Below are 22,703 nucleotides of genomic sequence, written 5' to 3'. Positions count from 1 at the left end.
ATCAAATAACCTCTGTTTCGCAAATGAAATCACTCTCTTTGCTGTCCGGATGAAGGCAGCGTTCAGAGCAGCCCGGAGTATTGTATTCTGCTGCAATTTAGTTACAGACGGTCTTCAAAATATGCGGTCTCAGCTGCACGATTCTACCACTTCCGAGTCGCCGAGTAAGAAATAATCAAACCCCTTGCACATGCCTTGGCAATCTCCCAGAGCACGTTCGGATTTCTGGCTGTCCAAATTAATGTACAAAAAAATTAAATCCCATGAAAAATGTTCAATAATCTAGCTATCCTTCAGGAGGAAAGTATCCATGCACCAGTGCTGCGAGTCTGTCCTGTCGCCACCATCCTTAACCTTCATGTAAACTGGCACATGATCAGAAATGGCTATGTTCCCAATTCTACAAAACAGCACTGAATTCAAAAGGCCAATCAGGCAAAAACATGTCAATCCTAGTTTGGCAGTTGTGTGGCTTAGGTAAAAAGGTGAAGTACCGACCCTTAGAGAGAACCATCTCCACACATCCACCAGGCACAAATCCCTGTTTAGATCCACCAGCTACCTGGATTGCAGGGAAATATCCTCGAGAACCTGAAACATGCTATCTACCTTGGGATCCAGATGTCGGGTTAGAGTCTCCCCCTATAATTGTATGACGCACCCCCAAGGGACATCAACCTGGAGAGCGTATCTGTTACAAATTTGAGGGATGTACCAGGGGCAGGAAACATTTCTGGCTGTAAGAGCTCCACCTTTTTTGAGGTGTTTTATGTGGTGGAGATTATTTCCTCGAATTCCAGGAGCAGCAATTGCTGTTTTATGCTGTTGCATTGTTTTGGAACTTTGGAGAAAAAAGTCAAAACAACAGCAGTTTAAAAAGGGAGAAGAATAGACAAAGGAAGCAGATGGTGCCGGCAGTGGAGGGGAGACAGAGAGAGCGAGAGAGAGAGAGAGAGAGAGAGAGAGAGAGAGAGAGAGAGAGAGACAGAGAGAGAACCTACACAGTTATTCCCTTTGCTGTTTTTGAATTCATATATCGCTGGACATCGGAGTGCATCTGGGAAAATTAACAAACATTGAATTTCACGACTTATCTTGGAGAAGCCTGTTTGGGTGAAGTTCACAACACAGAATCCGATAGGTTAATCGTTGTTTTAACGTTGTCCAGTAGAAAGGCTGCAGTAGTGAGTGCAGTGGGTTCTTTCTTGATTATATCTTTTTAGAGATAAGTATCTTGATTAAACTTAAAATATAAGCCATAACTATTAATTTAAACCGGTGCAGTGTTTTGCAGAGGAATAAGGCGGTGTTATTTTCTGGGTCTCTAGACTGTGAAGGACCAAAAATGGCCTTTGCAGTGTTATGTACTTCTTGTCAGATGTGGGAGTTTGAAGAGAGTTTAAGGGTTACTGCGGATTATATCTGCCATAAATGCTGTTGGATGCGAATCTTACCAGATCGAGTGGATCGGTTGGAGAGACAGATAGAAGCGATGAGGAATTTGCAACAGCAACAGTATGTGATGGATGGCAGTTATAGGAAGGGGGGGGGGAAGTCTCAGATACAGTCACGTAGTTAACTCCAGGAAGTGTAAGAGAGGTAGGCACCGAAGGCAGGAGTCGATTGTAGATATACACAGTTCAAACAGGCATGCTCTTTTGGAAAATGTAGGGGGTGATGGATTCTCAGGGGAACGTAGCCCGAACAGCCAAGTTTCCGGTATTGAGATTGGCTCTAATGCAACAAGGGATACGACGACTTCCAAGAGATCAATTGTGTTAAGGGATTCTGTAGTCCGAGGTGCAGACTGACGTTTCTCTGGCCAGCGGAGAAAAAGCAGAATGGAGTGTTGTTTCCCTGGTGCCAGAGTCAAGTATGTCTCAGAGAGGGTGCAGAATGTTCTCACGGGGGAGAGCGGCCAGCAAGAGGTCATTGTCCACATTGGAACCAACGATATAGGAAGGGAAAAGGTTGCGATTATGAAGGGAGATTACAGAGAGTTAGGCATAAATTTAAAGAGGAGGTCCTCAAGGGTAGTAATATCTGGATTACTCCCAGTACTACGAACAAGTGAGGGTAGGTATAGGAGGGTAGAGCAGATGAATGCATGGCTGAGGAGATGGTGTAAGGGAGAAGGATTCATATTTTTGGATCATTGGAATCTCTTTTGGGTAGGAGTAACCTGTACAAGAAGGACGGACTGCACCTAAATTGGAAGGGGACTAATATACTGGCAGGGAAATGTGTTAGCACTGCTCGAGAGGATTTAAACTAATAAGGTGGGTAGTGGGGGGGGGGGGGGGGTGGCGTAGGAATCCAGGGAGATAGTGATGAAAAAGATCAATCTGACACTGGTACAGTTGAGAACAGAAGTGAGTGAAACAATCAGGGCATGCAGGGACAATATAGGATTAATAAATTAAACTGCATTTATTCAATGCAAGGGGCCTAACAGGGAATGCAGATGAACTCAGGGCATGGTTAGGAACATGGGGCTGGGATAGAATTGCAATTACAGAAAAATGGCTCAGTGATGGATAGGACCAGCAGCTTAATATTTCAGGATACAAATGCTACAGGAAGGATAGAAAGGGAGGCAAGAGAGGAGGGGGAGTGGCATTTTTGATAAGGGATTGCATTACAACTGTGCTGAGGGAGGATATTCCCAGAAATACATCCAGGGAAGTTATTTGGATCAAACTGAGAAATAAGGAAGAGATGATCACCTTATTGGGATTGTATTATAGACCCCCCCCCCCAATAGGCAAAGGGTAGTTAAGAAACAAACTCGTAAGGAGATCTCTGCTACCTGTAAGAATAATAGGGTTGTTATGGTAGGGGATTTTTAACTTTCCAAACATCGACTGGGACTGCCATAGTGTTAAAGGTTTAGATGGAAAGGAATTTCTTAAGAGCGTACAAGACAATTTTCAGATTTAATATATGAATGCACCTACCACAGAAGGTGCAAAACTTGACCTACTCTTGGGAAATAAGGCAGGTGACTGAGGTGTCACTGGGGGAGCACTTTGGGGCCAGCGACCATAATTATATTCGTTTTAAAATCCTGATAGTAAAGAATAGACGAGATCTAAAAGTTGAAGCTCTAAATTGGAGAAAGACCAATTATGACGGTATTAGGCAAGAATCTTCGAAAGCTAGGGTCGGGCAGATATTCGCAGGTAAAGGGACGGCTGGAACATAGGAAGACTTCGGAAATGAGATAACAAGAATCCAGAAAAACTATATTACTGACAGGGTGAAAAGAACGGTTGGTAGGTATACAGAATGCTGGGTGACTAAAGAAATTGAGGGTTTGGTTAAGAAAAAGAAGGAAGCGTATGTCAGGTATAGATAGGATAGATCAAGTGAATCCTTAGAAGAGTATAAAGGAAGTAGGAGTACACTTAAGAGGGAAATTAGGAGGGCAAAACGGGACATGAGATAGCTTTAGCAAATAGTATTAAGGATAATGCAAATGATATTTTTTACAAATATTTTAAGGACAAAAGGGTAACTAGGGAAAGAATAGGGCCCCTCAAAGATCAGCCAGGAGCTGAAGAAAATGGGGGAGATACTAAATGAATATTTTGCATCAGTATTTACTGCGGAAAATCTTATGGAAGATATAGGGAAATAGATGGTGACATCTTGCAAAATGTCCAGATTACAGAGGAGGAAGTGCTGGATGTCTTGAAACGGGTGCTGGGAATAAATTCCCAGCACCTGATCAGGTGTACCCGAGAACTCTGTGGGAAGCTAGAGAAGTGATTGCTGGGCCTCTTGCTGAGGTATTTGCATCATCGATAGTCACAGGTGAGGTGGCGGAAGACTGGAGTTGGCAAATGTGGTGCCACTGTTTAAGAAGGGCGGTAAGGACAAACCAGGGAACTATAGACCGGTGAGCCAGATGTCGGTGGTGGACAAGATGTTGAAGAGAATCCTGAGGGACAGGATGTCCATGTATTTAGAAAGGCAAGGACTGATTCGGGATAGTCAACATGGCTTTGTGCGTGGGAAATTAAGTCTCATAAACTTGATTGAGTTTTCTTGAAAAAGTAACAAAGAGAATTGATGAGGGCAGAGCTGTGGATGTGATCTATGTGGACTTCAATAAGGCGTTCGACAAGGTTCCCCATGGGAGACTGATTAGCAAGGTTAAATCTCATGGAATACAGGGGGAACTAGCCAATTGGATACAGAACTGGCTGAAAGGAAGAAGACAGTGGGTGGTGGTGGAGGGTTGTCTTTCAGACTGGAGACCCGTTACCAATGGAGTACCACAAGGATCGGTGCTGGGTCCCCTACTTTTTGACATTTGCATAAATGATTTGGATGCGAGCATATGAGGTACAGTTAGTAAGTTTGCAGATGACACCATAATTGCAGGTGTAGTGGACAGCGAAGAGGGTTTCCTCAGATTACAAAAGGATCTTGACCAGATGGGCCAATGGGCTGAGAAGTGGCAGATGGAGTTTTATTCAGATAAATGCGAGGTGCTGCATTTTGGGAAAGCAAATCTTAGCAGGACTTCTACATTTAATGGTAAGGTCCTAGAGAGTGTTGTTGAACAAAGAGACGTGGGGGTGCAGGTTCACAGCTCCTTGAAAGTGGAGTCGCAGGTAGATAGGATAGTGAAGAAGGCATTTGGTATGCTTTCCTTTATTGGTCAGTGTATTGAGTGCAGGAGTTGGGACGTCATGTTGCAGCTGTGCAAGACATTGGATAGGCCACGATTGGAATTTTGGGTGCAATTCTGGTCTCCTTCATAACGGAAAGATGTTGTGAAACTTGAAAGGGTTCAGAAAAGATTTACAAGGATGCTGCCAGGGTTGGAAGATTTGAGCGGTAGGGAGAGGCTGAACAGGCTGGGACTGTTTTCTCTGGAGCATTGGAGGTTGAGGGGTGACCTTATAGAGGTTTACAAAATTATGAGGGTCATGAATAGGGTAAATCGGCAAAGTCTTATTGATGGGGTCAGGGAGTCACGAACTCGAGGGCATAGGTTTAGGTGAGAGGGGAAAGATATAAAAGAGACCTGAGGGGTAATTATTCACGCAGAGGGTGGTACGTGTATGGAATGAGCTGCCTGATGAAGTGGTGGAGGCTGGTACAATTGCAACATTTAGGAGGCATTTGGATGGATACATGAATAGGAAGGGTATGGAGGGATATTATGGAAACATCAAAGGTTAATGGGAGGGGAGGATGTAATGAGAAAAGAGAGAAAGAGAAATGAATGGGTCCCCCATATATTAAAAAAAAAAACAGGTAAATGAGGCAAATGACAGAAGAAACAAAGAGAACATGATTGCCCATTTTCTGTGAGCCAGCCAATCTATTTAAAGGTGTCCTGGAAGTCCTTTGCATTTTCTAGTGAGTGAAAATTAAAAACGGACCCTCCGTGGTTGAAACTAATATTGTCGGGTATCTAACAGTATACTGAATATTCAATTCCCTCAGCCCGCTTTTTACGCTATCAAAGGCCTGCCTCTTGTAGACCATGGCCATAGAAAGATCCTGGAAAAACGTAATTCGTGATCCTATGTATCTTTGAGCCTGTGGATTCTTCCCCAGTGCTGAAGACACATTGGTTTCTCTCCATAGTGCTGGATTGTACAAGGACGGGGCGGGGGTGCTGGTTTGACCCGAGCTTGCACACTGCGACCTGGTGGGCCTGCTCGACCTGCACCCGGCCCGCTTCGAATTCCAGCTTCAAAAATTACCGGAGCCATTGCTCCAAAAACTGACGGCTGACCTTCTTCTTCCCGTTCCGCCATCCCGAACAGGCAGATAATCTTATGATGGCCTCGATTTTCAAAGTCAACCTGCTCCTCCAAGGCCCGTACCCGCCATCCCAAGGCCTGGATCCGACTACATGACTACTGCAGTTTTAGAGGACACTGTCCGCTGCTCCACCTCCATGGCATGTGTCTGAGACGCTGGATCTACTAGTCATGTTTCTGCAGCATGACCGAGATCGGTTCCAGCCTGGTCTGGGTCTCCTCCATCTCTGAATCAATCTTCTATCGGATTTTTACGTACTCCATAACCAAGCTCTGCTCTAATGGTAAGTCCCCTGGCGGGTTCGCAGAGGCGGACGCCACGGCCGCGGGTGTTTCCATGGCTGCAGGGCAGTGCCTACTAGTTGCGATCCACATGGTCCTTTACAGTTAGTCATTTTCCTTACTCACTTCAACTGACATACAGCAATACAGGGGGTCAGTATTTTTACACAATGTGTCAGAAAGAAAACGTTGAATGCACCACTTTGTCTGGGTTCTGGTGTATTGCTGAGCAGGGCAAACCTACTGGGTCGCCAATATCTTGGATCTCCCCCGAAAAGAAATCACCTTTAATGACTTTATTTAAAAAATGTTTGAAGGTGTTTCTTGTAGACAGAGACAATGGAAAACCAGTAGATGTGATGTAGTCAGATATTTAGGTCTAAGAGCTCAGACAGTAAGTAGGAACTAATATTAAACCAAAGCGGTTCAGGAGGGACATTTGGAAATGGAAAGGTAAAAGTGAAGTTGGCCTTCATTTAAAGGGAACGGGAACATAGAGTTAAAGACATTCTGCACAGGCTGCATGGAGTGCGGATGAGATTATACCTGTGTTCTGTACTGTTTCAAAGAATACGACGTGATTTCAGGGAAATTTAGAAAATTCACACACAGGAGACTGACTAACACATGCGCTTGTAGAAGTGCAGCAGGCAAGGTTAGGGAAAATCCCAAGATATTCTACCAAAAATAATCAAGTAGAACAGAATAACCAGGGAACAATTAAAGCCAATTAGAAATGAAGGGGTCAATCAGCATGTGAAGCTGGAGAACAATGATGGATTATTTCATGAGAGCTTCGTATCTGTATGACCTGGGAGACGGAGGATGCAGGTACAGAATTCGAGAAGACGCATTGTGAGCTCTCAAATAAGATGCAATTTGGGATGAAGTAAAGTCAAGACGAGTTGTATCACAGGATAATGTTTCAGCCAAGGGAGGAAATGACCTGGCCCAAATATTCAAGACACATCTGACCACAAGGGAATTTCCAGAGGACTGGAGAGCAGCTAATGTGGTCCCACATTGCAAAAAATGTGGTGGAGATAGACCAGTGTCTTTTGGGAGTAGTGCCGTGTATCTTTTTTTTGTGGTATTCATAAATGACGTATATTTGAATGTGGAGGGGCAGTGAGAGGGGAGAATTTGGTAGTGTGATCGGTAAGTTTGTGTTTGACACAAAGGTTCGCTAGTTGGTTGATAGTTAGGAGGAAAGCCTTATTTTACAGGAAGATACAGATGGAATGGTCAGATGTGAAGATCGATGGCAGATGGAATATAACCCTGATAAATATGAGGTGATGCACTTTAGAAGAAGGAACCAGACAGGGGAATACTCAATGAATGGCAGCACACTAGGAAGCTCAGAGGGTTAGTCTTCACAGATCTCTGAATGCAATTGGACAGGGTAATAAGCTAGTTAAGAAAGCACATGGGACTGTAGGCATTTTGTTTATTCATCGAGGCATACGTAATATGATCTAACCACACCATTGGTTAGGCCATAGATAGAATGCTGTGTGCAGTTCTGGGAGCTACATTACTGGAAGAATGTGATTGCGCTGGAGGGGGCACAGAGGAGATTCACCAGGATGTTCCCTGGGATGGAGCTTATCACGGATGAAGAGACATTGGATAAGCTCGTGTTGTTTACTTTGGAGCAGATCGGGATGAGTGGGACGTGATTCAGAAGGATAAGTTTACAAAGGTCATGGACATGGTGGACAGACAGCAGCTGTTTGTTTTAGTCAAAGGGCCAAGAACAAGGGATAAGACATTTAAACTGAAGACTTTGAGGCTTAGAGAGGATTGAAAAATGTTTTTCACCCAGAGTGTGTTGTGGTCTGGAATGTACTCTCTGAGAGGGGAGTTGTCGTGGGTCACCTCACAACCGTAAAGAAGTACATGGACCAGCATCAAACTCTCATAACATTCCCGGCTACAGGCTGCATATAGGAAAGTGGGAATAGTGTAGATCGTGATGCATTTCTGATCGTGTAGAATATCTCCTCCTCTGATTGTATGATGGTGGAAAGGTCGTTATTGAGCAGCCTAAGGCAGAAATTGCAGGGTTTCTGAAAACACTATTAATAAAGATTATGCGACTCAACTGCAATAGCTTCCAAAAGTATGCTATTGTGGAAGAAAATGAAAAATAGCAGCTTATTACAATCTGAAACCAGAGAATGGAGAATGGAAAACAGGGAAATGGCAGAACTGTGAAGCAAATACTTCAATCTGTCTTCACAGAACAAAACATCAACAAAAAAAAAACACTTCCCAGCACGACCAGGAAACCCAAGTCAGGTGAAAAAAAGGAATAGAATGAAATTAGTAAACTCATGGTTTTGAAGAAAATATTGGGACTGAAAGTAAAGAACATAGACAACGTCAGCATAAATTTTTAAAATGGGAATCATATTTGAGATACTGGCTGGTAGATTAATTATGGTGAAGCAATGGATGTAATCTATTTGAATTTTTGGAATGTTTTTCCGTAAAGTCTCAAAACTAGTGTGTAGCATCACATGTTATGGAACTAGGGCTAACATATGGACATGGCCTTAGCACGACATAGCTGGAAGGAAACAATGAGTGGAATATTTTGATATAGATTTTGAGTTTACTCTCATGTGTAGTTTACAGCATAAATACAAGAAATTTCTGCCTCAAACTGGCAAAGTTATAAATAATTTGAATATTGCATCTTGAAAAAGAAAGGGTGTAGCTGGAAGAAAGTCCATGGGTCCTGAGTCAGCTCCTTACTATCGGTGAGACCTGCATCCCCCATCACTGGACACCAGCTTCATCACCATCGACACCAGAGGCCACCAACATCGAAGTTGCTGATCCTCAGGTGCCATCTTTTCTGCTGGGCTAATACTCTTCCATAACCGCCTAGTCGCCCTCAATGCCAGACCCACCAATGTCAGAGACATGTGTCTTACTGTTGTGCCTATCTCATCGATGATTCTATGATGCTTTTCCACCGTCTACTTCAGCAGCACCAGCGCAGCACCCAACCAACAACGAATTCCCGATCCTGCGGCATCACCTTTTGCTATTGGACCTCCCTCGCACACATTGCCTCTGCTGATGTAGACGTCGCCAATTCAAGGTCCTGTGCTTGCTCCGGAAAAGTAAGCAGGGACACACTCTCCTCTGCACTGGGTCCAGCTCAAGGTTCTGACACTGCTCCGCTTGAGACCTCTCGAGGTCCATGCCCCGAGTTCACTCAAAGTCTGCATGTTTAGGCTGTCATTGCTGCTGATGCTGTCCAAGCTACAAGGTCAGTAAGTTACAGAAATAAAAGAGAGGGGGAGAAAATGAGGGAAAAAAACAAGTTAGAGTGTACAAGCTCCAGCAAAGGAGCCCTTGAACCAGAAACACCGGAATAAAAGGACCCTTTTATTGGAGACGAAGGCTCATGGTGTATCACAGGGATCGGGGATTGGGTCCCAGCTATTCCAAACACACATCCAACATTTGGTTGAGGGAACCAAATGCAATATGTCCCAGCCTGCTGACGGCACTAAGCCATGTTGGATTGTCAGTGGGTAAGGAGGATGTAGAAAAGCTCTAAATTGATGGAGACAAGTGGAGTGAATGGGTAAGTATTTGGCAGATGCAGATCACTATGGGTAGATGTGATGTTGTGCACTTCGTTGAATATATAGAACAACAGCCGGCCATTTGAAAAGGAATTGGTTCTAAAATGTTGATCTATAAAGGGACTTATGCTCCTTTATTTGTTTCCTTCTGCGCAGCCCTCCGAGGTCCATGCAGGGCAGTGAGTTCTGAACCCTGAAGTCAATACTGGGAATGGCATTGGCACGCTGACCAGGGTATATGGACCGAGTAAGTGGGGAGCTGAAACATTGAAAAGGATCTGGATCTCCCTTTACACCAGTCGCTGAAAGCAATATTGCATGAACAGAAAGCAGTTATTAAGATAAATAATGTGCTGGCCTTCATTTCAGGGGGATTTGAGTCCAGGAGTAAGGGTGTTTACCTGCAGCTGTCGGGGACCTTCGTTAGACCCCATCTCAAATATTGTGGAGTATTGTGTGATGTGTTGGTCTCCTTACCTAATAAAGGACAAACCTAACATTGAGGGAGAGCAGTGAAGGATGATCAGACTGATCTCTGAGATGACAGGCTTGCTGTGGGAGCAGAATTTGATGCGACTGGGCCTGTATTCCATTGTGTTAAGGAATGTACGCGGAGATCTCAGTGAAATATATAAAACTCTGACAGGGTGAGACAGATTGGAAGCACAGATGATAATTACCCTGGCTGGGACGTCTAAAACCACGGGCCACAGTGTTAGGTGCAGACTGGCCATTCTGCATTGAGATGAGAATAAATGTCTGCACTCAGAAACTGGCGAACCTAGGGACCCAGTTCAGGCTGTGGAAACCAAGGCATAAAAGGGTGACGATAACAGACTTATGGTGTGGAGATAAAGGACCAGCTGTCATTGTAATGAATGGGGTAGAAAACTCTACGACTGCAGTTCCTTTTTTGTATTTTTCCGATGGTTAATCACATTACGGGATACGTATATTGTATGGGAATACTGAATTGAGGCGATTTCCTTCATGAGCTAGAATGGGGGAAATGCTCAGTGTGATGAATGGCCTATTCCTTTCCCGATGTTTCTGTGCAGTTTCTGGGAAAGCTCGGTAAATGTTGTCAGAAGCTCTCAGATGTGAGTAAGGAGGCCTCTGCAGGGTCATCAAGACTGTGTGTCCCATTCCCTTTTCTGATACTGACGTTGGTGCCGGGTGTTGTGGCCAGCTTTATCCTTTCAGACCTGGGAGCAGTTTGATGCTATTGAGCATCTTCCTTGGCCAATTTAGGGACCATTGAATAGTGTATCACATATCTGTGTGTCTGGAGTTACTTTTAGGCAAGACCAGGAAAGCAGGGGAGATTCACTTCCTCAAAGTACATTGGGGAAGGAAATTGGTTTTACAAATTGTCTTCAAGGTCACTACTACTGACCAGATTTTACAACACGATGTTATATTAATTGTCTTTTACCTCCACCAGCTGCCAGAGCATTGGCCTGGTCTGGATTAGTAATCCAATGACATTTCCACAACCGCACCATCTCCACATGGGTACCTATCAGAAACCACATTAAGCAGAGTATGTCTGTTCTACTTGATAGCTTTGTCGGAAATGACTCCTACTCGTATCGTGATGGGACAGTTGGGGTGGTAATTGGTCAGATTGTAATTAAAACCATTTTAGGGGACTGGACATACCTGAGTAATTTTACGCATTGCCAGGGAAATGTCAGAATTGGAGCTGGAATGAAACAGCTTCCCCCGGGACATGGCTTGTTGTGCAGCACAAGTCTTCAGTTCTATTGTCCGAATGAGGTCAGGGACCATTGCCTTTGTCGTAACTTCTGTTTTCAGCTGTTTCTTCATGTCACGGGAAGCGAATCGAATTGCTTGAAGACTGTCATCTGAGATTCTGAGGGCATCGTGGTGAGGATGAGGTGGATCATCAACTCCACACTTCTGGCTGCGGACGGTGTAGATACTACATCCTTGTTTTTTTGCACGATGTACCGGGCTCTTCCGTTATTTAGGATAGAGATATTTCAGGAGTCCTCACCGCCAGTAAGTTGTTTAATGTTCCATCGACCTTTATCCCTAGATGTTGCAGTAATGCAGATTTTAGATATGATCTGTTTGAATTGGGATCAATTTTCCCTCTCTATCAGATGTGAGTTCTGTTGTTTGGAGTGTAACCAATCAAGTACGGTAGCTTTAACGAGGTATCGTCAAGTTTAGGTACACATAGTTCTGACTCTGGCATGTTCACACACATTCGTCACTTAACCATGGATTGTCTTGATGGTAATGGTAGACTGAGGGATTATCCTTGGGAAAAGGTTTCAGACTATGATTGAGTAAAATTCTGCTTCTTCTGCTGCTGTTGTTTACAGCAGCACCTGATAACCCAACTATATCTGCAATATCTGTGATTTAATTCGCACAGTCTGTCCAGCAATGTTTGCAGTTTTAGGTCCAGTATCCATAATTATTTGTTTAATTGAACATTTGTGCTGTTCCTATTCATTTCTGGAGACATTCTGCAGGTTTGGCAGCATCTGCAGAGACATAAAAACAGAGTTAGAGTTTCAAGTCTAATATGATGCTTCTTCCGAACTGAAAATGATTGGAAAATGGGCTTGTAATCCCTTGACAGAGGTGGGGGATGGATGACAGGAAAAGAGGATGTGGCAACAGATAAACGGATGTTTAGCAGTGGTGAACGACAAGATGATGTAAAACGGGTTTAAACTAAGATATGAATGGGGGAAAGGGGTTCCTTCTCTTGAGTGCAAGAGAAGGAGACATAACCAGACAAGGTCAGGAGGGAGAATGTTAACTATGTGCTATTATGTAGATCTGGCCAGAAGTAAGGTCATCACCCTCTTCGCAAAAATGAATTCAGGTGTTTGACTACATATTGACACTAGTAAAAGTTTCATGCTGCCTCAGTATTGTAACATAGAGAAAAGCAAATCACAATATGAAGTTTGGACTGTGTGTTGTTTACCAGTCACTTTTAGTATTTTTTTCAAATTTGCGATGTTTATTTTTAAATACTTGATCTTGAAGTTAGTATCAGATGGAGTGAAGGAGGTTGCTGGGTGACATTATAGAAATCAGAAGATCATGGGAGGCATGGATAGGATGAATAGCCAAGGTCTTTTCCACAGGTTGGGGGAGTTCAATCATAGAAAGCATAAGTTTAAGGTGAAAAGGGGAAGATTTAAAAGGGATGAAGGAACAATACTTTTAAACAGAGGGTGGTGTAGGTATGGGATGAGCTGCCAGAGGAAGAGTGGTAGATGCATGTACAACCGTAACATTTAAAAGATATTTGGACAAACATATGGATGGGAAACATTTAGAGGCATATGGGCCAAATGCAAGCAGATGGGACTAATTTATTTTGGAAAAGCTGGCCAGCATGGACATTTAGAAAAGCTTCAATCAGATTCAGTGTCGTTTTGTGAACGGGAAATTACATTTTGCCCTTTAAAATCATGTAATGTATTTCTGGAAAAACCCTGAGAACGTAACAAGCGGACTTGATAAAGAGGAACTGGCGGACACGATGCTTTCCAGAGATTTTCCACAAGGTATCACAAAATAAAGGTTCTCACACAAGACAGAAGATCATAGTTTGACGGATAATGTATGAGCATGGGATGACGATTGGTTAACACATAGAAATCGGAGAATCAGGATTATGATAAAAGTGTATCTGCTGGAGTACCACAGATATCAGTCCGATGGCATCAGTTATTTACAATCTGTACTAATAGTTGAAATAAAGGGATGCTGGAAAACACAGCAGGCCAGGCAACATCCGAGGAACAGGAGAATCGACGTTTCGGGCATAAGTCCTTCTTCAGGCTTATGCCCGAAACGTCAATTCTCCTGCTCCTCGGATGCTGCCTGGCCTGCTATGTTTTTCCAGCATCACACTTTTCAACTCTGGCACTCCAGCATCTGCAGTCCTCACTTTCTCCTAGTTAATCTATACTGATAGCATGAAGAAGAGGGCTGAGTGCAATGTACATCCGAGATGGAGGATGACGCTGAGAATCAAAAGGCAGGCTGCAATTCAATGGAGAGGACTTCCAGTAAAGGAACAGTACAAAGGGATTGGAGTGTTTCTGTGTATGAAACATAACGTCAGCATGCTGATACAGCAAGTAACTAGTTTGGCACTTTAGGTGGGTTCTTAGGATGAAAGGGTTGTGTTATTGAGAACATCTAAAATGGGGAGGCAATTACTCAATGTGGTTGAAATGAATGAGGAGTAATACTGCTGAAAAATACAAGATACCGAGGGGACATGACAAGTTAGATGTTGAGAACGTGTTTCCACTGCTGGGTGTGGTATTGAACTCAGGAATGTAGATACCGAATCTGGAAGATCGATTTCAAACTGAGATACAGAGTAATGTATTCACTCAGAAGGTGGTGAATGTCTGGAATTCTCAAACCCAGAGAGTTGTGCAGGGGTACAAGGTGTCGGCAAGAAAGCGGAGTTGAGCTCTGGAGTAGGTCATCTATGTTCATATTAAATGACAGGGCAAGCGTGCGGGGCTGAATGGCCTGCTCCTGTTCCTATTTCTTTTGTTCTCATGTTATTCTTTTGGAAAGTAACTGGATATTTTGATGGAAGTCATGCAGTACAATTGCATTCAGGAGGAGAAGAGGACTTGTTTGAGTTAACCCTGGGTGAGGTAGGAGGCTTTATTCACAGTGAATCTGCGTCTATAACATGACCCACATCTGCAGCAGACGTTACAGAGAGGGGAAGCCTGTGGGCGGGGTGTCACTTCCTGACCAATCCTGGATTTTCCAAGTACATTTCTGAAACTACACCTTACCATCGGAGTGGCCTCGATATGCTCCTGTGTAGCTGGTCTCATGGGCTGAATGGAACATCGGAACATGGGGCTGAGGGACACGAATGAGCCATTCGGCCCTTTGACTCTACTACACCAGTAAATAAGATCTTGGCGCATCGTATTGTGGTCCCAACTGCACTTTTCCCTCCATGCACCATTTTTCCTGATTCATCTGTATATGGACAATCAGACAAAGCCAACTTCGATATAATATATTTTTTCAGCCATCCCAAACTTCTGGGAAAGATAATTACCACTGGAATGAAATCCCATTTTGTGAATTTTTCCTCATTCATGTTCTGACTGAGTTTGGAGGGTGTCACTGTTTGCTTTCTTATTTCCACTCCTCCACTGCTCACAAAAAATTTTAAATGTAACCAGGTTGGTGATATAGCCAATGATAAAGGTCTCAGACTGGGTCAGGTTCAGTGATAGGAACAAGTCAGACTGATTTCTTCAGTGAGCCACAAGTAACTAATAGAACTAACGGAGTAGCATGTTGAATCTGTGATTACCATTGCTGCCTCACATCACCACAGAGCTGAGTTCAATTCCAACCTCGGGCGACCCCCTATGTGTAGTTTGAACATTCTCCACATGTCTCTGTTGCTTTTCTGCCAGAGCTCCAGTTTCACTCAAAGTCCTACGATGTGCTGCTGAGAGTAGGTTGGACATGCTCGATTGCCTATAGTGCCCATGGATGTGTGGGTTTGACATGGGGAACGCAGGGTTACATGCATAGGGTTGGGGACAGGGCTATGTGGGATGCTGTTTGGTGGGTCAGTGTGGACTCGATGGGCAGAATGTCCTTCTTCCACTCTGGAGAGTTTCTCTGACAATGACAGCAAGTTTGGATTATACAAACACCCAGTGTTTGTATAATACCTGATCTTGTATGTTTCAATAAGAACACCTCTTATTACACGAGTAATCTGTTAAAGTCTCCACAATATAAGCCTTTCATCCCTGGAATACATGAAGTAAAACATCTTTGAAATGTTTCCAATGGAATTATATCTTTTCTCAGGTAAGGAGCCAAAAATACCTCACAATCCTGATGAGAGTAATTTTCGTTTTCTCGAACTGTCTTTGGAACTCTCTTCTCCGCAGAGCATTAGAGGCAGAAAAATTGAAATATTGAATGCTTTTGAAGCACAGACAGAAGGTTCGTAAATAACAACAGAGTCAAGGATTATCGTGAAATGGGCAGGAATGTGCAGTGTGGTGGAAATGCTGACATCGGTACAAATGAAATGGCAGCAGAACATCTTGGAATATAATGCAAAACGAAATTATAACATAGATGACATTTTAAAATGTTAACAGTGATAGAATACAGTTCCAGATGACCATGGGGTTGCTCTGTCATGAGAAAGAGACCGCTCGTGGTGATTTGCCCTAAGGGTTACCACACCTCGGGTGATGGTTTGAGGGTGAGAGAGCGTCCCCTTCATGGTAAACTCTGTCGGGGGGGACTTGAACCTGCGCTGTTGGCTTCCCTCTGCATCACAAGCCAGACGTCCAGCCAACTGAGTGGAAGACTGTGTCACTGCTACAGACAGAAACAGTCACTGACAACGGGTAAGAGAAACTTTCATAACAAGGAAAGAAGATGCAATTCAGATATCAGTCTAGATAACAGCTGAGGACAAAAATGTTGTCTGCTAGAAATTGCATTTTATAAGGAGACAAATGATTTAAAACTGTCTTTGGCTGAATATACTGAGGTGAGAGAAGTGAAGTAACCAGAGTGATTGGATATCAACAATAATTAAATAAGAACATATTTTTGATGGGTATATATAAAATGTGCTTGACATTATGGAGAAGTATAGAGCTGATGGAATACATTGTTATGAGAGTCTGTTCCCGTGGGAAAGGCCTTCGAACAGGCACATGAAGAAAACCGGGGTAGAAGTGCCTGAGTGTCGTCTGGTTAGTGACAGGAACCCAGAGGGTTGAATGGCTGAACGTTCCTGTAGCATGGAGCTGAGAAAACCATCAAATCAGCGACGATCTTATGACATGCTAGAGCATGTTTGAAGGGCTGAATAGTCTCATGATGGATTTGAATTATATGCGATTTGAAAAACGCACATTTCTAATCCTTCGCTTTATGCATCACATACGGGAACATCGACATTTTTTTCTGAAAATGGGAATTGATTGGAACATTATCTGAACATTCTATAATCGGCATGATCCAGAATATTCTACCACCTTGTGGGGGTATTGCAAAGATGAGAAAGAGAGAGAGAGACAGATAGAGAGAGACAGACAGAGAGACAGAGAAAGTCAGAGAAGAAGGGAAGGTGCTGCATGCAGTAGTGAGAGTGATAGGTGCTGTAACAGTGAGTGTGAGGGAACAAGAGAATACGATGATCCTTATCCTGACAGAGTGGACAAGTTTATTAATGCTTTTCCTGTATTGCTGCACATTTCTTCACACTGCAGATACTGCGCTGATCTGGATTGGTGAACTCAGACCGTGCTTGTGGATCTGGTGGTGTACCCCAATCTGGGAAGAGAATGATCCCTGTCTGTAGTAGCCAATCCATCTGCCCCTGTCGACAAAACATGGTGCAATTGCCCCTTATCTGCTAAGCAGGACAGATCCAAACTGAGAAAGCTCAAACATGAGCTCGTTGGTCTTTAAAGATGGCAGCCGTGCAAGGACCACAGAATATCCAGGGACATCCATGCGATGGTGAATACCTCCAGCCATGGTGGGTGGGAGAATCGGGATGTTATTGAATGATACGGACATCATGGAGTGGAGTGGGCAGTTAATGAAGTGAGTTCGATAAGATATCACCAGGAAACTAGCTCAGCCTCGTGCACACAATCCCTCTGTCACACTCAAAGAAAATGTCACTGAGGCAAATTATTGCCAGATTCAACCCAATAAGTCGAAGACTCTCCTGAGGCCACTCCCAGTTATAAAGCTGCAAACCAAATGCTCATCAAAATCTCCAACACCAGAACTCACACTGATATTCCGTTCACCCATCATTCCTGAGCATATTGGCTCATATTGCTGGATGTTGCCGAAATATCTTTATTTCAGCATTCTGAAACCTCTGATTTTCCATGAATTTGTCTCCCCCATCTCCTTTTCTCTTTTCCCCAAAATCTTTTTGCTTATTGGTATTTAAATTTGTCTCCCCACAACCCTCCCCCATAACATCTCTCTGTGGCAGTGATGTTTATACCCACAGCACCGGTTGTCATGGCACAATGGAGACATGGAGCTGGAAATGGATGGGAGCTGCACATGTTGTCACTTCCAGCATGGGCTGTAAGATTCCTCACGCTGGGCAGTGATCTAACACAACGTTATGGAGCAATGCACTGGGGTGGTGTACACAGCCTGACATGCTGGGACGGTAACTGCTCCTAGTTTACAGATCAATTCACTGCTATCCACTGTACAGCTGTAATACTGAGCAGGTACCTTGTCCGCATTTGTAGAGCAAGACACTGGTGTGGGCTGCATACTGCATGTTCATGCTGGATAGACCATTTCATCCGGGTTTCTGAATCAGTGCCCCTGTGTGGTCTGCTCCTCGTATTGAAGGGATAGCTTGTGGACTGGTGAAACTTGCACAGTATTCCATCCTGGACAGTTTGCTGGTTTGTACAGATCCTGGTCTGTACAATGTTCCATACTGGGCTTATACGTGTCTGGGCTAGGTCTGTGAGGTGGATTAAGTATCCGGTCCATTTCCTCGTAGAGCTATCAATCCTCCTGCAAGGCACATGTTGCTGTCAAACCCCATATTTCTGCAACATGTTGTCCATTATGTAATTACCCAAGTAAAACGTAAATATCTATCCCTCTTATTATGGACCCGAGCAGATCCTCTCAATGCACATGGAAAAGGTAGTCTCGACCCGAACACATTCTTATTTTAAAGGTAAATGCGAGGTGATTTATTTCAGATACAATTCAGATACAATTTCAGATGCAATATATTCAACTTTGAGCAAAACACAATCTATTCAAACACAGTCGACAAAATACAGCAACAACAAGAGGAACCTGGAATAACTATTGGAAAACTTAACAGAACAACAGTTTATTTAAGTGCTAAACAGTTACTGTTCCAATATGGTAACATCCCATAAACACACACTTGTCAAAAGCACATGCAGGAAACAGATTGTCTCACAAGCAGTTCTGCAATAAAGGAGGAAAGCACATCAAAAGACAATTCTGAGAGAAATCTCAGAGAGAGTGTGTAGCATCCTGCAGCGATTTATTACCTTCCAACCCTGCTGAGACCCCAGCAATAACTGGCGAAAGGTAAAACTTAGATCCTGGCTCTGTGAGAGTTTGACCATCGCTCCATAGGACTCGGCCGCGGCTGCAAGGACCACAAGGAATAGACTGTATCTACACTGTCTATGGCACTGTAGGAGCCTCTTAAAAATGCCTAACCCTGCCGAAGCCATTAAGTGATGGCCAGATAAATGTCGAAGTAAAACATAAATAAATGAAACGAAAGGATGCAGCAGTCCTCGTGATCAGACACAGACGGCCTCGGCAGCCCAACAATTCCAACTCTGCCAAAATACAGTGGAACCATCGAGCTTGTGAAGAGAAAGCATCAACTCTCTGCTTCACCCCTAACTTTGCAACTGGATATGTGCCATTCACCCAATAGTCAGCGATGTCAACATCCCACCCAGACCAAGTATTATTGTGGCATATGAGGGTTATAGTGAATGGAGGTTAACTGGAGCTGTTTGTTCAGTGCCTGTGATTGATGTCAGTCTCCATGGAACCTAATTGCGTCACTGGAGGGTTTCCTCTTCTATTAATGCGGGGCGTCCTTCAACCTGTTATCCCACTGTATAAGCAATAGCGTCATCCTCAAGATGATTTGGATCTGCAGGACAGAAAGAGGGAGAGAAAGAGAATCTTACAACAATAGACTGGAATGTTCCAACGGTGGATCAGAATCTGAGAACATTAGACTGGAATGTTCTGATAATGGACAGGAGTTTATCCTTGTGTCTTTACTATCTTGTTCGAGTTTGGCCATGGTTAGAGTTGCTGATAGAAGCCGTACTGATGATTATTCAGGTAGGTTACTACCCCATCCTTACTGTTGTTGGTGATCCTGGTGAGCCAAGACCTGTCAATTCTATAAGCAATGGTGAAAGTTATTGCTATTTCAATTATTTATATTTAACAAATACATAAACTGTTATCCTTAGTTTCAGTCACAAAAACCATTCCATTAATTTCAGACTCCTCATTCATAAACATCTAAGAAGGAACAAGGCTATTCAGACACTTAAATCTTCTTTACCTCTGAACTGTTATGTGTCTCTGTATTTTCTCAGCCTCAGTGCTGTTGCTGAATTAGCAGTCACCTGTCCCCTTGTTAACTTCGAATTTTATGGCTCCAGTTCTTTTCTGATCAGTCTTCCAGATACAAATATCTTGACAATAAGCTTGTTCTTGTCTCTCCAGTTATTTCATAATAGGGACCCGATATCAGAGTAATAATGTCACCGGATGGGTAATTCAGAGGCACAGGTTCTGGCTTTAAATACATTGTTTCAAATTCTACCAGAGCCAATGATAGAACTTAAATTCGTTTGGCAAACATTGGAATTAAACCTCATTTTACTTACATCAACAATAAGACATCAGTATTTCTAAAATTATTTTACTGATAGCCTTTAGTAAAGAATCTAAGTGTGACTGCAGACATACAACAATATGGTTGGCTCTATATTGTCTTGACAAATAGCCTCACAGTCAAGAGCAATTATTGGTGGATAACAAATGCTACCCTTGTCAGTGATGCTTTATAAATAATGATCTCTATGTCACCGAGACGGTGCAAATGATTTTCACCAGATCAAACCCTGGCATGATAGTACAATCAGGAGGTAGTGCAGTAACTATGTGTTTAACCCGTAGCACTGTGAGAGAATAAGAAGTTGAAACTTAATGGGTATGGACAGACACTCATTACGATGTTTCAAACAGCCATTGATAAGGTGAGAAATTCCAGATTTCCCACAGGATGCTCGATTCCCAATAGTTTACACGCCTGTGAAGAACCCTCATTTCGGTTGACAGAGATGTACGGGCTCTGAATGCACTTTAATGCGCAGTTACTGTGTGAGCCTCCACTCAACGTTACATTGTTCACAATCCTGTCAGAAGTTATAATACATTCAGTCTGAAACAGTTCGCCATTCCTCACCCACTTGACTTTCAGAAAGAACATCACTCAGCTGTGGAAGATGCTTTTGAGACAGGTTTAAAAAATGGCTTCATTCCCCCTGCCAAACAAACCACGATAACACAACACGGATGTATTTTGGGTAATGACGGGGAATAACATTGAACAGTCTCTCTGTGCAGTTCCTGCTCTATGTATGTATTTATGTATTGACACCTTCCTGTTCCTGTGTTAGTGACTTGAGAAGCTGAGTGACCTCTTCCTGTTCCTTTCTAAGTGACTCCAGGTGTAAAATGGTCACGTTCAGATCCCGTGTAAATGACGTGTGGGGCTGAGCAGAGTCCTTGTCTTTCTGTGTAACCGCCGAGAGGGACTGAAAGGACTGACCATCTTCTTGCCCAGTTTTGATGGGCTGAATGGCTTTCCCTCATTCTTGTGAAGCCAGAATTAGGCTCATATCCTCTAAATCCTTCCTATTAATATGCACATCCAGATGCTTCTTAAATGTTGAAATTGTACCAGCCTCCATCACGTTCTCTGACAGCTCATTCCATACACACACCACAATCTGCATGAAAATTTTGTCCATTTACGATCTCTCTCCTTTCACCTTAAGCTTTTATCCTATAGTTTTGGACTCCCGGATACTGGGAAAAAGACCTTGCTATTCAGATTGTCCATGTCACTCACGATTTTATAAACATCTCGGCCTCCGTTGCTCCAGAGTAAACAAACCCTAGTCTGCCCACCCTTTCCCTGCAGCTCATTCCCTCCATGCTCGGCAATATCGTTGTAAAACGTATCTGCAACCTCTCGAGTTTAAAGGCATCCTTCCTACAGCAGACAGAACTGAATTAAACAGAGTATTCTAAATCTGGCCTCACCAATATCCTGCCCTGTCGAAATATGATCTCCCAACTCGTATACCCAATGCACTGACCAGTAAATGCAAGCATCCCAAACCCCTCCTTCCCCACCCGGTCTACCTGCGACTGAATCTCCAAAGATCTATGAGCCTGCACCATTTTGTTCGACAACACTCCCCATGGCTCCACTATTAATTATGTAAATCCTGCCCTGTTTTATCTTATTAAAAATGCAACACTACACATTTGTCTAAATTTAACTCCATTTGTCACTCCTTGGCCCATCTGATCGACATTCCATTAAACTCAGAGGTAAATCTTGCTGGCCACTGCACCTCCAATTTTGATGTCATCTATAAACATAATAAAAAGGCAAATATTCATACCCAAATCATTTATATAAATAACAAATGCAGTGGACTCAGCACCTTGTGTTAAAGCATTGGTCACAGTGCTCCAATCTGAAAAGCTGTCCTCTACCACCCTCTGTCTCCTACCTTCACTCTAATTTTGTAGTCGATTGGTTAGCTCATCTTGGATCCATTTGTCATCTAACCTTACTAATTTGTCTGCCATGTGGAATCCTGTTGAACACCTTGCTGAGGACTGTATGGATAGGATCTACTAGACTGCCTTCATTTTTTTTCTTCCCACCTCTTCAAAAAACGCAATCAACATTGTTAGACAAGATTTCCCATGCACAAAGCCATGTTGACTATCCTTCATTAGTAGTTGCATCCGAAAATGCATGTAAATCCTATCCCTCACAATCCTCTCCAACAACGTGCCCACGGCAGGCTCACTAATCAATAGTTTAGGTCACTATTCCCTTTCCTCGTCCCATGCTTCCACTGATCACTGTAATTGTTAATATAAATAAGTTGGTGATATGACCAACAATATAGGTCTCAGATTGAGTCAGAATTAGGAACAAATCGGTAGAATTCATTAATCTTCTACAATTAACAAGTTTATGACCGAAACAAAGTTACTCAAACTACGATGGAAAGATGAATGACAAACATTTTTGATAGTGCAAATCTGAGTACCGATGTTTCCCTCTCTAAAAATACTGACAGATGCACACGTTTGATGACAAACTGAAAAATGA

Source organism: Chiloscyllium plagiosum, unplaced genomic scaffold, assembly GCF_037043375.1.
Source record: "Chiloscyllium plagiosum isolate Xiang-an unplaced genomic scaffold, Cpla_swu_hap1 HiC_scaffold_50, whole genome shotgun sequence".
Taxonomy (NCBI): domain Eukaryota; kingdom Metazoa; phylum Chordata; class Chondrichthyes; order Orectolobiformes; family Hemiscylliidae; genus Chiloscyllium; species Chiloscyllium plagiosum.
The sequence above is the reverse complement of the archived record's forward strand: the minus strand, read 5'-3'. Positions refer to the sequence as shown.